We start from the raw sequence: 15,829 nt of genomic DNA, 5'->3' as shown, positions 1-15,829 counted from the left end.
TTGAAAAACTCTCTAACTAGTTCATTTGAAGTCATTTGAACAAGTTATGGTGAAGAAGAACGTGGTTGATATGAAATGCTCATATGGGTAACCTTTTGGTTAACTATTGTTGAACCAACAAGTGCATACGTTTGGGTACGGTTAACAAACCTATAAGCGTGCATTGTCAAGTGTGTGTAACAATCTAAGTTTTCGATATAACAGTTGAGAAATATTAGCTTGAATCTAAACCAGGTTTTCATCTAACGGTGAATATTGAATGCTTTGTTACTAAGCTAACATTGATTGCAAACCCTGATTTGAAAGACTATATAAAGGAGACATCTAGTATTGTGCAAAAATAATCCCCACACCTTACGTGTGATACTAGTTTGCATGCTAGAGTCGATTCTCCTTTAACCTTTGGTTTTCTTCTTCTAAAACCATGTTAACGACTTAAAGACTTCATTGGGATTGTGAAGCCAGACCGGTATTACTTTTATCGTAGTTTTGTGATCTGATCTTGCATCTTCTATCGTACGAGTACAATCAGATTGATTGGCATGAGATTGATATCTCTGATAGGCAAGATATAAAAAGTAATCACAAACATCTTCATGTCATTGTTTGTGATTCCTCAATATCTTGTTTCTATACCATACGATTAATATTGTTGTGACGTGATTGATAACTCTAGGATGTTCCTCGGGAATATAAGACCGGATTATCAATTGGTTCCTGTTCACCTTGATTATTATCGAAAGACGGAACAAAACCTTTAGGGTTTATCTGTGGGAGACAGATTGATCCTTTGATAGACTTGTCTGTGTGAGACAGATTTGTTTATTGTCAAAGCCTGCGATTTTGGATCGTAGAAACTCTTAGTTGTAGGTGAGATCATCTAAGGGAATCAAGTGCGCAGTATCCTGCTGGGATCATAGGCGTAGGATCTTAATTGTACCTTGGATCAGTGGGAGATTGATTGGGATTCAACTACAGTCCAGTCCGAAGTTAGCTTGGAGTAGGCTAGTATCTGTAGCGGCTTAATAAAGTGTGTGTTCAATCTGTACCAGGTCCCGGGGTTTTTCTACATTTGCGGTTTCCTCGTTAACAAAATTTCTGGTGTCTGTGTTATTTCAATTTCCGCATTATATTGTTTTATCTTTATAATTGAAATAATACAGGTTGTGCGTTAGATCATCAATTAGAGTAATCTAACCTTTGGTTGTTGATTGTTATTGATTGATCCATGGATATTGGTCTTTGGTACCATCCAAATTATTCCTTGCATTTGATTAGAACTCGCAGTTTCTGCTTGAGTAAATCAAATCAAGAGAGATATATAAACTCGTTGATATACTTTTAATTGATTGAGTCTTGTTGATTCTCTTAAAAGTATATTTGAGTTTATCCATATCGATTGTTAAGAGAAATATTGGGTGTTGTTGTTAGACTCCCGCTTTTTCAATTGGTATCAGAGCAGGCAAACATGTTCAAGACCTTACAAGTCTGTGTTTGTAGCGATCTGACTCTATGGACGATAAAATCTCTATGAGCTCCTCACCAGGAATAAACTACAATCTCAGTGAATGTTCTAAAATCCCCATCCTTTTCAAAAGGAATATTGATAAAACTCTTAGAGATCCCTTATGGGAAAATGCAATGCATGAAGAGTTAACTCAGTTCCAAGGACAAGAAGTATGGAATCTTGTATCTTGTCTTCCAAATGAAAAGGTAAAAGTTCTTGATCATAATTTTGTTCAAACCTTTGCATTCAATGCTGTTTCCGACATAAGTGAAACTTCTAGCTTGTCTTGGGCTGATGAATGTTGCTCTAATGGTGATTGGTTTGAAAAACCATTAATGACAGAATGAATCAAAGAATTTGTGAAAAGAAGCCTTAGATGTGACATACATCTTTCGTCAGCATTTACCGCTACTGATTCTGTAAAGGAAAAATCTTTAAGTGTCAACGAGTTGAATACGTCTGATGGATGTGATGAACCCTCATCTCTTGCAACCGAAACATCCTCATATTCGAGCCCTGATTCAAAATTTGAGTCTGACACAAAGATTTCTGAATTCTTGAATAGAGAGGTTCTTCAATTAAAAGCTTCATTGAAGAAACTAGAATCATTAATCCAGGTGAAAACTCTTGATATAGATCGTCTCAATAATGAACTCACCCGAACCACTGCTCTAAAGGAAAAAGAGATTCACACTCTTAAAGATGATCTACAAAGATTGTCTGGAAGCTCTGACAAAATTTCAGCAATGCTATTTGGTTAGAAGTCCTTTGGAAACACAAATGGTTTAGGATTTAAAGGCAAAACTGTTGGCATTGTCAACCCTATTGCTTCTATTAATCATGGATTAAAGGTCGACAGTTGTGATAAACAGAAGGTACTTCGACAAGACAAAGGATCTCTTATGTGTTTGTCTTGCGAAAATGCAAATCATGTTCAAAGCACGTGTTGAAGATTCAAAAATAGCAACAAGAAAATCACAAAACTGCAGAAGAAAATGGAAAAGATGAATCTGGATAATCAACAGGGAACTCATAAAACCATTGCTTCAAGATTCAGAAGAGGTAGGAAATCTGTTTACACAACAAACATTGGTAAACCACTATGTGGAAAGCAAGGGGAGCGTTTGGCTCATAACTTCTCTGTCTAGTTCCAGAGACGTTCGCATCCTCATCTTTAACTTGAGAAATGGGGTGTTGCGTCTTTTTGGCTCAACTATTGTATTTATTTTTGTTAAGAAAATTTTCTTCTAACAATATAGATAATGGATCACTAAACTATAGAAGACTTGTTCTTCTAGGGTTTATACGTTCATAAGTCTGTCTTTATTCTTTTGTAGACCTTCTTCTTTCTAAAAATACAGTTTCATGGCTCCTGTAACTAGAGGTACTACAAGAAGGGATGCAGTCGAGGCAGCAAAAGTATATTTGTGTCAAGGAATTTCCTCCTTACGGTGAAGAAAGTGAAGGCTATAAACATTGGAGAAGGTTCTTCCTCTAACTATCTCTTATCTATTTGTCATTCTGATAATGATGTTAGAGGCATGGTGAAAGTTTTTATCAACAAGAGAAATAATTTAAAATCTCAAATTTTTTCTCTTTGGAAAAAAATAACTCACTATGAACAAGTGTTGTCTCTAACCAAGAACACCTTGCGTGATCTAAAACGAGAACTCGGTGAGTTAACTGATATTTCTGAAGACTTGGAGGAATTGAATGATCCCATAATCAACGGGTTCTTTAATAATGAGAAGGAATTCTCAGTAGAGGCCTTGAGAAAGCTCTATGTTGCCTAGTATGTCTTCTTTTTGGTTTAGTTGGAAGAATAACTAGTGCTTGAATAGCAATGATTGTGACTAAACATATCTATTATGTTTCATCTTCTTGTTCTTTTTAGGTTTATTTGATATTAAATTCTAAAAATATTTGGAGGATGATGTTTTGCAGTATTTAATCTTTATGATTTGTTATATTGCAATTTGTTATGGGATATTGGTGTTTACGTCCGTGAACTATGTTTGTCCCATACATTGTCAAAAGTAAAGTCGTTCGTGTTCGGTATTCACGTACTGGTAAAAGAATGAATGGACTTTTGAAAAATACAAAAGTTAAGCCTATATTGTCAATCTTTGATGGAAGATAGTTTAAAATCTTTTGTCTTCAAGGATTATGTCTATTAATTGTCATTATGCAAATAGTGATTGAAGATAGAACGAATCCTTGTGTATTCCGCAGTATTGATCATCCTTGATCCATATTTTATGTATTACTGTGAGGCTCCGTAATGCATCTTATATTGAGCACTATACAACCAAGTTGATTTATTAGCTTAGTTGGTGTTCCGTGAGATATGTTATGTCAAGCATATTGAACTAAATTAATCATCTTGTTTGGTTATTTAGTTATTGCTCCGTAAGTTTTCTTATGTAGAGCAAAACAAATGACAATTAAATTGATTACTTTTGTGATTAGTTTGGTTGTGTATCATAATTAGATTAATTATGGGTTATCTTGTAATTAATTTACTTGAGTATTTTCATGTCTCCATAAGTTCTCTTATGTTGAGCATAATCAATTGAATTGATCACCTCTTGTGTTTAATTTGATTGTGTTTTCCGATTAAATCAATCATGGGTTTACCTGTGATTAATTTGATTGAGTTTTTTTTTTGGATATAGAAAATCATTCTCATGTTTTTTTGGTGTCCAATAAAATCCTTCTTTTCTTTTGAAATTAAGGTCGCTCTTGTTGTTCTTTCGGGAATAACATCAAATGGGGGAGAGTTCTTTTGAACTTGTGCTTAATAGTCATATCTTAAGAGGTGTGCGGCTGTGGAATTTTAGAGGGGTTATCTTGTATCTTTATACTCCTTGATGAATGCATTTAGCTTCGGCTTTATGGTTGCATCTAAATTAGTTGGTATGTATTTTTTCCTTTTGTCATGAAATGTCTCTCTCGGAAATTTCATTATGATCCCGTTCTTGTACCTTTGCCAATTTTATTGACAAAAAGGGGGAGAATTAATATGTATTTCATACTACAAATACATATGATTTTCGGATCATTATGTAAGGGGGAGTGGTTTCCATGTGAGATGGAGTATTGACTAAGGGGAGTGATACATATCACCATAGTATTATTGTTGAAGTTGTGATACAATTAAACTTTGACATTGTGTAATAATACTATGACACTGTATAACAATGATCGATAACTATGTTTTCTCATTGTTATAGCTATGGATCTTCAACAACGGTGATGCTAAACTTACAACCTTTGGGATCATTGGAGTACTTGGAAGTGACGAAGATTTCGAGGAATGTTGAAGATTAGACATGTGGAATAGGATCTACTAAAGTTTCTTTATCTTTTTTATATTCCATATGTATTGATAGTTTTGTCATTAAAATTGACAAAGGGGGAGATTGTTAGAGAATTTCTCGGTCGAACTCACATGCGTTGCTATCTCAAGCATGATTGTCAATTTTGGTGATCAAATCTATAAGTCTTGATTTCTAGTCTATTATAGCTAAGTCTCGGACTAGGATAAAAAGTGTAGTTGAGATCAAGGACTTCATGGCGATTCATCATATAAGTAGAAGAAATACTCAAGGAACCGGTGGAACTTCTCGACAAAAAGGTATGTGAAGACTTGAACTTATCTATCACTCAAAAGTCTATCTACTCTATCTCCTACTCCTTGAGACAAGAAGTCGTATGCTATATACATAGACTTGGATTATACACATTTGGTATTTCGATCCGAGTATACCTCGCCTATCTATATCTCGAAATATGTGTTGGTAAGATTTTCGCTTCGATCAAGTTTATCTTTACCATGTGACGAAAGTCATTATATGTTTCAATCATCTTGAAAATTGCTTTGACGAGAAATGGTGTAACAACTACATAACGTCCTCTAAGAATGTTTCAATGATTGAAATGAGAGTTTAGATTACATAACCAATGGTGGACATAAGCATTGTCGTGGAAACACATTTATGTATAAGTCATATTCCTTGAACCAAAGTTTGCGAACTTTGTTGATAAAGAGAACTGGAAGACTGGCGTGAGCCAAGTCCGCGAAATGCCTAAGTTCTCAAACCCGAGAATTTCTGTTGGAGTTGACAAACTACTTGCGTGAAGCTAAGTCCACGAACCCAGTCCGTGAACCGGCGAAGTTCTCATACCCGGGAATTTCTGCCGGAGTTTGTAAACTCTACCCGGTAACTTAAATCCGCGTATCTAGTGTGCGAACTTGAGAAGGTTATATATCTGAAGATATTTTCTGAACTTAAACTTAAAAAGACTAAGGAATGCAGTTTACAAACCGTGGATATAAAAGTTCATGAACCGATTCAAGTGAATCAAATCATCTTTGCTTCAATTGTGTCTTGTGTAGTACATAAGATTTCCTTGCAATTGAACAACTCTCTAACTACTTCATTTGAAGTCATTTGAACTAGTTATGGTGAAGAAGAATGTGGTTGATATGAAATGCTCATATGGCTAACCTTTTGGTTAACTATTGTTGAACCAACAAGTGCATACATTTGGGTACGGTTAACAAACCTAGAAGCGTGCATTGTCAAGTGTGTGTAACAAGCTAAGTTTTCGATCTAACGGTTGAGAAATATTAGATTGAATCTAAACCAGGTTTTCATCTAAAGGTGAATATTGAATGTTTTGTTAGTAAGCTAACATTGATTGCAAACCCTGATTTGAAAGATTATATAAAGGAGACATCTAGTATTGTGCAAAACTAATCCCCACATCTTACGTGTGATACTAGTTTGCGTGCTAGAGTCGATTCTAATTTAACCTTTGGTTTTCTTCTTCTAAAACTAGGTTAACGACTTAAAGACTTCATTGGGATTGTGAAGCCAGACCGGTACCACTTTTATCGTAGTTGTGTGATCTGATCTTGCATCTTCTATCGTACGAGTACAATCAGATTGATTGGCTTAAGATTGATATCTCTGATAGGCAAGATATAAAAAGTAATCACAAACATCTTCATGTCATTGTTTGTGATTCCGCAACATCTTGTTTCGCTACCATACGATTAATATTGTTGTGAGGTGATTGATAACTTTAGGCTGTTCTTCGGGAATATAAGGCCGGATTATCAATTGGTTCCTGTTCACCTTGATTATTATCAAAATACGGAACAAAACCTTTAGAGTTTATCTTTGGGAGACAGATTGACCCTTTGATAGACTTGTCTGTGTGACAGATTTTTTTATTGTCAAAGCCTGCGATTTTGGGTCGTAGCAACCCTTAGTTGTGGGTGAGATCAGCTAAGGGAATCAAGTGCTCAGTATCCTGCTGGGATCATAGACGTAGGAGCATAATTGTACCTTGGATCAGTGGGAGATTGATTGGGGTTCAACTACAGTCCAGTCCGAAGTTAGCTTGGAGTAGGCTAGTGTCTGTAGCGGCTTAATACAGTGTGTGTTCAATCTGGACTAGGTCCCGGGGTTTTTCTGCATTTACGGTTTCCTCGTTAACAAAATTTCTGGTGTCTGTGTTATTTCAATTTCCGCATTATATTGTTTTTTCTTTATAATTGAAATAATACAGGTTGTGCATTAGATCATCAATTAGAGTAATCTAACCTTTGGTTGTTGATTGTTATTGATTGATCCCTGGATATTGGTCTTTGGTACCATCCAAATTATTCCTTGCATTTGATTAGAACTCGCAGTTCCTGCTTGAGTAAATCAAATCAAGAGAGAGATATAAACTCGTTGATATACTTTTAATTGATTGAGTCTTGCTGATTCTCTTAAAAGTATATTCGAGTTTGTCCATACAGATTGCTAAGCGAAATATTGGGTGGTGTTGTTAGACTCCCGCTTTTTCAATTGGTATCAGAGCAGGAAAACACGTCGAAGGCCTTACAAGTCTGTGTTTGTAGCGATCTGACTCTATGGACGATAAAATCTCTATGAGCGCCTCACCAGGAATAAACCACAATCTCAGGGAATGTTCCAAAACCCCCGTTCTTTTCAAAAGGAATATTGATAAAACTCCTAGAGATCCCTTATGGGAAAATCCAATGCATGAAGAGTTAACTCAGTTCCAAGGACAAGAAGTATGGAATCTTGTATCTTATCCTCCAAATGAAAAGGTAAAAGTTCTTGATCATAATTTTGTTCAAACCTTTGCATTCAATGTTGTTTCCGACACAAGTGAAACTTCTAGCTTGTCTTGGGCTGATGAATGTTGCTCCAATGGTGATTGGTTTGACAAACCATTAATGACAGAAAGAATCAAAGAATTTATGAAAAGAAGCCTTAGATGTGACATACATCTTTCGTCAGCATTTACCGCTAATGATTCTGTAAAGGAAAAATCTTTAAGTGTCAACGAGTTGAATACGTACGATGGATGTGATGAACCCTCGGCTCTTGCAACCGAGACATCCTCATACCCGAGCCCTGATTTAAAATTTGAGTCTGACACAAAGATTTCTGGATTCTTGAATAGAGAGGTTCTTCAAGAAAATCTTCAATTAAAAGCTTCATTATAGAAACTAGAATCATTAATCGAGGTGAAAACTCTTGAGATAGATCGTCTCAATGATGAACTCACCCGAACCATTGCTCTAAAGGAAAAAGATATTAACACTCTTAAAAATGATCTAAAAAGATTGTCTGGAAGCTCTGACAAAATTTCAGCAATGCTATTTGGTCAGAAGTCCTTTGGAAACACAAAGGGTTTAGGATTTAAAGGCAAAACTGCTGGCATTGTCAACCATATTGCTTCTATTAATCATGGATTAAAGGTTTACAGTTGTGATAAACAGAAGGTACTTCGACAAGACAAAGGATCTCTGATGTGTTTGTTTTGCGGAAATGCAAATCATGTTCAAAGAACGTGCTGGAGATTCAAAAAGAGCAACAAGAAAATCACCAAATTGCAGAAGAAGATGGAAAAGATGAATCTGGATAATCAACAGGGAACTCATAAAACCAGTGCTTCAAGATTCAGAAGAGGTAGGAAATATGTTTACACAACAAACCTTGGTAAACCACTATGTGGAAAGCAAAGGGAACGTTTGGCTCATAACGTCTCTGTCTAGTTCCAGAGAAGTTCGCATCCTCATATTTAACTTGACAAAATGGGGTGTTGCGTCTTTTTGGCTCAAGTATTGTATTTATTTTTGTTAAGAAAATATTCTTCTAACAATATAGATAATGGATCATTAAACTATAGAAGACTTGTTCTTCTAGGGTTTAGACGTTCATAAGTCTGTCCTTATTCTTTTGTAGACATTCTTCTTCCTAAAAATACAGTTTCATGGCTCCTGTAACTAGAGGTACTACAAGAAGGGATGCAGTCGAGGCAGCAAAAGTGTATTTGTGTCAAGGAATTTCCTCCTTAAGGGTGAAGAAAGCGAAGGCTACAAACATTGGAGAAGGTTCTTCCTCTAACTATCTCTTATATATTTGTCATTCTGATAATGATGTTAGAGGCATGGTGAAAGTTTTTATCAACAAGAGAAATAATTTAAAATCTCAAATTGTTTTCTCTTTGGAAAAAAATAACTTACTATGAACAAGTGTTGTCTCTAACCAAGAACACCTTGCGTGATCTAAAAAGAGAACTCAGTGAGTTAACTGATATTTCTGAAGACTTGGAGGAATTGAATGATCCCATAATCAACGGGTTCTTTAATAATGAGAAGGAATTCTCAGTAGAGGCCTTGAGAAAGATTTATGTTGCCTAGTATGTCTTCTTTTTGTTTTAGTTGGAAGAATAACTAGTGCTTGAATAGCAATGATTGTGACTACACATATCTATTATGTTTTATCTTCTTGTTCTTTTTAGGTTTATTTGATATTAAATTCTAAAAATATTTGGAGGATGATGTTTTGCAGTATTTAATCTTTATGATTTGTTATATTGCAATTTTTTATGGGATATTGGTATTTACATCCGTGAACTATGTTTGTCCCATAATTTGTCAAAAGTAAAGTCGTTCGTGTTCGGTATTCACGTACTAGTAAAAGAATGAATGGACTTTTGACAAATACAAAAATTAATCCTATATTGTCAATCTTTGATGGAAGATGGGTTAAAATCTTTTGTCTTCAAGGATTATGTCTATTAATTGTCATTATGCAAATAGTGATTGAAGATAGAACGAATCCTTGTGTATTCCACAGTATTAATCATTCCTGATCCATATTTTATGTATTACCGTGAGGCTCCGTAATGAATCTTATGTTGAGCACTATACAACCAAGTTGATTTATTAGCTTAGTTGGTGTTCCGTGAGATATGTTATGTCAAGCATATTGAACTAAATTAATCATCTTGTTTGGTTATTTAGTTATTGCTCCGTAAGTTTTCTTATGTCGAGCAAAACAAATGACAATTAAATTGATTAATTTTGTGATTAGTTTGGTTGTGTATTCCAATTAGATTAACTATGGGTTCTCTTGTAATTAATCTAGTTGAGTATTTTCATGTCTCCATAAGTTCTCTTATGTTGAGCATAATCAATTGATCTGATCACCTCTTGTGTTTAATTTGATTGTGTATTCCGATTAAATCAATCATGGGTTTACTTGTGATTAATTTGATTGAGTTTTTTTTTTTGATATAGAAAATCATTCTCATGTTTTTTTGGTGTCCAATAACATCCTTCTTTTCTTTTGAAATTAAGGTCGCTCTTGTTGTTCTCTCGGGAATGACATCAAATGGGGGAGAGTTCTTTTGAACTTGTGCTTAATGGTCATATCTTGAGGGGTGTGCGGCTGTGGAATTTTAGAGGGGTTATCTTGTATCTTTAAACTCCTTGATGAATGCATTTAGCTTCGGCTTTATGATTTCATCTAAATTAGTTGGTATGTATTTTTTCCTTTTGTCATGAAATGTCACTCTCAGAAATTTCATTATGATCCCGTTCTTGTACCTTTGCCAATTTTATTGACAAAAAGGGGGAGAATTAATATGTATTTCATACTACAAATACATATGGTTTTCGGATCATTATGTAAGGGGGAGTGGTTTCCATGTGAGATGGAGTATTGACTAAGGGGGAGTGATACATATCACCATAGTATTATTGTTGAAGTTGTGATACAATTAAACATTGACGCTGTGTAATAATACTATGACACTGTATAACAATGATCGAGAACTATGCTTTTTCATTGTTATAGCTACGGATCTTCAATAACGGTAATGCTAAACTTACAACCTTTGGGATCATTGGAGTACCTGGAAGTGACGAAGATTTCAAGGAATGTTGAAGATTAGACATGTGGAATAGGATCTACTAAAGTTTCTTTATCTTTTTGTATTCCATGTGTATTGTTAGTTTTGTCACTAAAATTGACAAAGGGGGAGATTGTTAGAGCATTGCTCGGTCGATCTTGCATGCGCTGCTATCTCAAGCATGATTGTCATTGTTAGTGATCAAAACTATAAGTCTTGATTTATAGTCTATTATAGCTAAGTCTTGTACTAGGATAGAAAGTATAGTTAAGATCAAGGACTTCATGGAGATTCATCATACAAGTAGAAGAACTACTCAAGCAACCGGTGGAACTTCTCGACAAAAAGGTATGTGAAGACTTGAACTTATCTATCACTCAAAAGTCTATCTACTCTATCTCCTACTCCTTGAGACAAGAAGTCGTATGATATATACATAGACTTGGATTATACACATTTGGCATTTCGAGCCGAGTATACCTCGCCTATCTATATCTCGAAATATGTGTTGTTAAGCTTTTCGCTTCGATCAAGTTTATCTTTACCATGTAACGAAATTCATGATATGTTTCAATCATCTTGAAAATTGCTTTGACGAGAGATGGTGTAACAACTATATAACATCCTCTCGGAATATTTCAATGATTTAAATGAGAGTTTAGATTACATAACCAATGGTTGACATAAGCATTGTTGTGGAAACACATTTATGTATAAGTCCTATTCCTGGAACCAAAGTTTGCGAACTTTGTTGATAAAGAGAACCGGAAAAATGGCGTGATCCAAGTCCGCGAACTGCTTAAGTTCTCAAACCCGAGAATTTATGCTGGAGTTGACAAACTACTTGCGTGAAGCTAAGTCCGAAGTTCTCATACCCGAGAATTTCTGCCGGAGTTTGTAAACTCTGCCCGGTAACTTAAGTCTGCGAACCTAGTCTGCGAACTTGAGAAGGTTATATATCTGAAGATGATTTATGAACTTAAACTTAAAAAGACTAAGGAATGCAGTTTGAAAACCGTGGCTATAAAAGTTCATGAACCGATTCAAGTTAATTAAATCATCTTTGCTTTAATTGTGTCTTTTGTAGTACATAAGATTTCCTTGCAATTGAACAACTCTCTAACTAGTTCATTTGAAGTCATTTGAACTAGTTATGGTGAAGAAGAACATGGTTGATATGAAATGCTCATATGGATAACCTTTTGGTTAACTGTTGTTGAACCAACAAGTGCATACGTTTGGGTACGGTTAACAAACCTAGACGCGTGCATTGTCAAGTGTGTGTAACAAGATAAGTTTTTGATCTAACGGTTGAGAAATATTGGCTTGAATCTAAATCAGGTTTTCATCTAACGGTGAATATTGAATGCTTTGTTACTAAGATAACATTGATTACAAACCCTGATTTGAAAGACTATATAAAGGAGACATCTAGTATTGTGCAAAACTAATCCCCACACCTTACGTGTGCAACTAGTTTGCGTGCTAGAGTCTATTCTCCTTTAACCTTTGATTTTATTCTTCTAAAACCAAGTTAACGACTTAAATACTTCATTGGGATTGTGAAGCCAGACCGATGTTACTTTTATCGTAGTTGTGTGATCTGATCTTGCGTCTTCTATCGTCCGAGTACAATCAGATTGATTGGCTTGAGATTGATATCTCCGATAGGCAAGATATAAGAAGTAATCACAAACATATTCGTCTCATTGTTTGTGATTCCGCAACATCTTGTTTCGCTACCATACGATTAATATTTTTGTGAGGTGATTGATAACTCTAGGATGTTCTTCGGGAATATAAGACCGGATTATCAATTGGTTCCTGTTCACCTTGATTATTATCAAAAGACGGAACAAAACCTTTAGGGTTTATCTGTGGTAGACAGATTGAACCTTTGATAGACTTGTCTGTGTGAGACAGATTTGTTTTTGTCAAAGCCTGCGATTTTGGGTCGTAACAACTCTTAGTTGTGGGTGAGATCAGCTAAGGGAATCAAGTGCGCAGTATCCTGCTGGGATCATAGGCGTAGGAGCATAACTGTACCTTGGATCAGTGGGAGATTTATTGGGGTTCAACTAAAGTCCAGTCCGAAGTTAGCTTGGAGTAGGCTAGTGTCTGTAGAGGCTTAATACAGTTTCAATATGGACTAGGTCCCGGGGTTTTTCTGCATTTGCGGTTTCTTCGTTAACAAAATTTCTGGTGTCTATGTTATTTCAATTTCCGCATTATATTGTTTTATCTTTATAATTGAAATAATACAGGTTGTGCGTTAGATCATCAATTAGAGTAATCCAACCTTTGGTTGTTGATTGTCATTGAATGATCCTTGGATATTGGTCTTTGGTACCATCCAAGTTATTCATTGCATTTGATTAGAACTCGTAGTTCCTACTTGAGTAAATCAAATCAAGAGAGAGATATAAACTCGTTGATATACTTTTAATTGATTGAGTCTTGTTGATTCTCCTAAAAGTATATTCGAGTTTGTCCATACAGATTGCTAAGCGAAATATTAGGTGGTATTGTTAGACCCCCGCTTTTTCAGATATATCCATATAAATGTGATTGATTACAAGACTAGTTGCTTGTAGAATTCGTATCTTGAAAGATAGATAACAAGTTTAATTACTTGTAAGCATTGTGATTGGATTACTTGGATACGACTAGATTGATCAAGTACTCATCTTAACAATCAGGTTCACAGATTCCATAATCTATAAGCTCTGATTAAGATGAGATAGAGATATAAACTCTACATATATATTTTCAAGGATCATTAAGTTGGTATACTTGCATTTGTATTAAGCTTGTCCATACGGTTTGCCGAACGAAAAAATTTGGTTGTGTATTTGGTACCCTCTCCTTTTCAAACATCTTATGTGATAAAATCTTAATAGTTCAATTTTACTTTGAATAATTATTAAAAAGAATGTTAAGGAAAATTATGACATGAAGGTGAATCTTAAGGTGTAGTTGAGACTTTCTTTAACACCTTCGTATTTAATTTTGCATCCCTCCTAGTTTGTAGGTACCAATTATTGGAGATGAATATATGCTTATTGGGGGTGCAAAAGAAAAATAATAATATTTTCATCCTCTGTTGGGAATGCTCTTATTTATAATATAAAACAACAATAAGTTTTTGAGCCTTAGACGGACAAATAACATTTTGAGAGACAAACGTTATATCCAACCATCCTAGTCTCATCCTAGCCAGATCATCGTGTTTGTAACCTCTTTCATTATGAATTCAATCTATTAATCTTTAATTAGTGAATCACATCATAACTCAAGGTATTAAAAGAAATATTAAATGCTAATAAAAAATATGTGTGTCATATCTATTACGGGTACAAAGATGAAAATAAGATTCTTTAGGATCCGATCAAACATATCAAAGTGAAATACATTACAACTAAATCATGCAGGCATTAATTAGATTTGGTGGTGGCAAGGTGAATCTAATGGCATAAAACATTATTGCTGAAATGATTAGGTTGTTAATTTTTTCGATGATATATATGGCTAATTATGCTATTTATACATGATCATTATTTTTGAATTGAAACAAAATAGAGAACTATCTCGAAATTGAACGATAGATCTGTCGGGGAAACAAAAATGATACACCAATCATAAATCGAACTAAAGCAGTATTGTTACGGCACAAGCTATTTCTAGTATTTTAACATAATAGAATTGTCATTCATATTGGACATGGGCTTAAGCGGCGATATCAAGCCCAAATTCCAACATGAAGATAAGAAGAGAAGGGAGACCGAAAATAACAATTTTAAGTTAATGTGACCACAATGCATAAAACAAAGTTTAAGAGTCAATTTGAATTAAATTAAATGTACCACGTAAGAATAATAAGTAATTTAAAAAATAATTTGTTTCTCAGGTCCCGAGACTTTTATTATCCCGCTATTCTAATTGGATATAATTTAAACAGTCCTCCCGAAAAATTTATCAGCCCCCAAAAATCCGTCCTATTTAGGTGGGTGTGAAGCTATAATGCATAACCAGAAACTTCAGTGATAATTCGCCCATTCCTATCTCATTAAGTAACTCAAATCTACATATAATTCAAAAAAAAAAAAAACCGAAAAAAAAAACTAGATTGATTCTACTTCTTATGGAAAAACACCCTCTCTACAACAAACACTTTCCAATTACAAACCAGCATTTTGGGAGGTTTATTAGATGGTTATAACATCTTTCTCCGGATAAATATCCATTCAACCAGCCTTATAAGCTTTATTAGATGTTTGTTAGGTTTGACCTTGTGAAACCCCCATCCAATATGATGGGATTTTTTCGATTTAAAGTTTTCTGTTTGTTGTTGTGCTATGACGGGAGCTCATAATAGGTATTAAATCATTTTTTTCTGGGTATATTCTTATCTTGATGATGAGTTACTGCTTTTGCTGCTTCTTTATTTTCTCTTTTATACGTTCTTTTCATTCAATTCTATGGAAGCATGCCTTGTTCTTATACCTCTGATTTATATCCCAAATCAATTTAGAACCTTTAAACCCTATTTGATCGTCTATTATTCAATGTTCTTTCTTTCTATCTTTGATCCTGCTACACCTCATTGACCGTCATGTTGAAATCCTTTGAAAACCTTTTTATTAATAATGGATATTGATTCTATTAAAGAATTGTTTATAATTTTCATAAAAAATTATCTATACCTGTGTTTTCTTCCTTAATTTGACTTGTTTTTAATCATTATCTCGTTCTCTTAGCTTACCCTATGGCACCATAATTGTTCTCTGGTATGGTGTTTCACAGTTAACCCACTACCTTATATTTCAATGGATTTGAAATTTGAAAAGTAATACTTTTTTATGTAACCCACTAAACTTTTGCTTTGGCTCGATGTTTCTGGAAGATTTATGTTGTTGGTGGTTTCTTTATCCGTACAAATTATAATCCTTAGCTAAATTATGCTTTGATTTTTAGTTTGGAAGGTTCAGGTTAGGTTTCTGGTTGTGCGCTTTGGTTTACAGTTGAATCTTAAGATTGAGTTTCCTCATGCTATGGTTCTTGTGTTATGCCAAGATTGTTAAAGTTGAATTTCAT

Source organism: Papaver somniferum, chromosome 6 (assembly GCF_003573695.1).
Source record: "Papaver somniferum cultivar HN1 chromosome 6, ASM357369v1, whole genome shotgun sequence".
Taxonomy (NCBI): Eukaryota; Viridiplantae; Streptophyta; class Magnoliopsida; order Ranunculales; family Papaveraceae; genus Papaver; species Papaver somniferum.
This window is presented reverse-complemented; position numbering follows the sequence as displayed.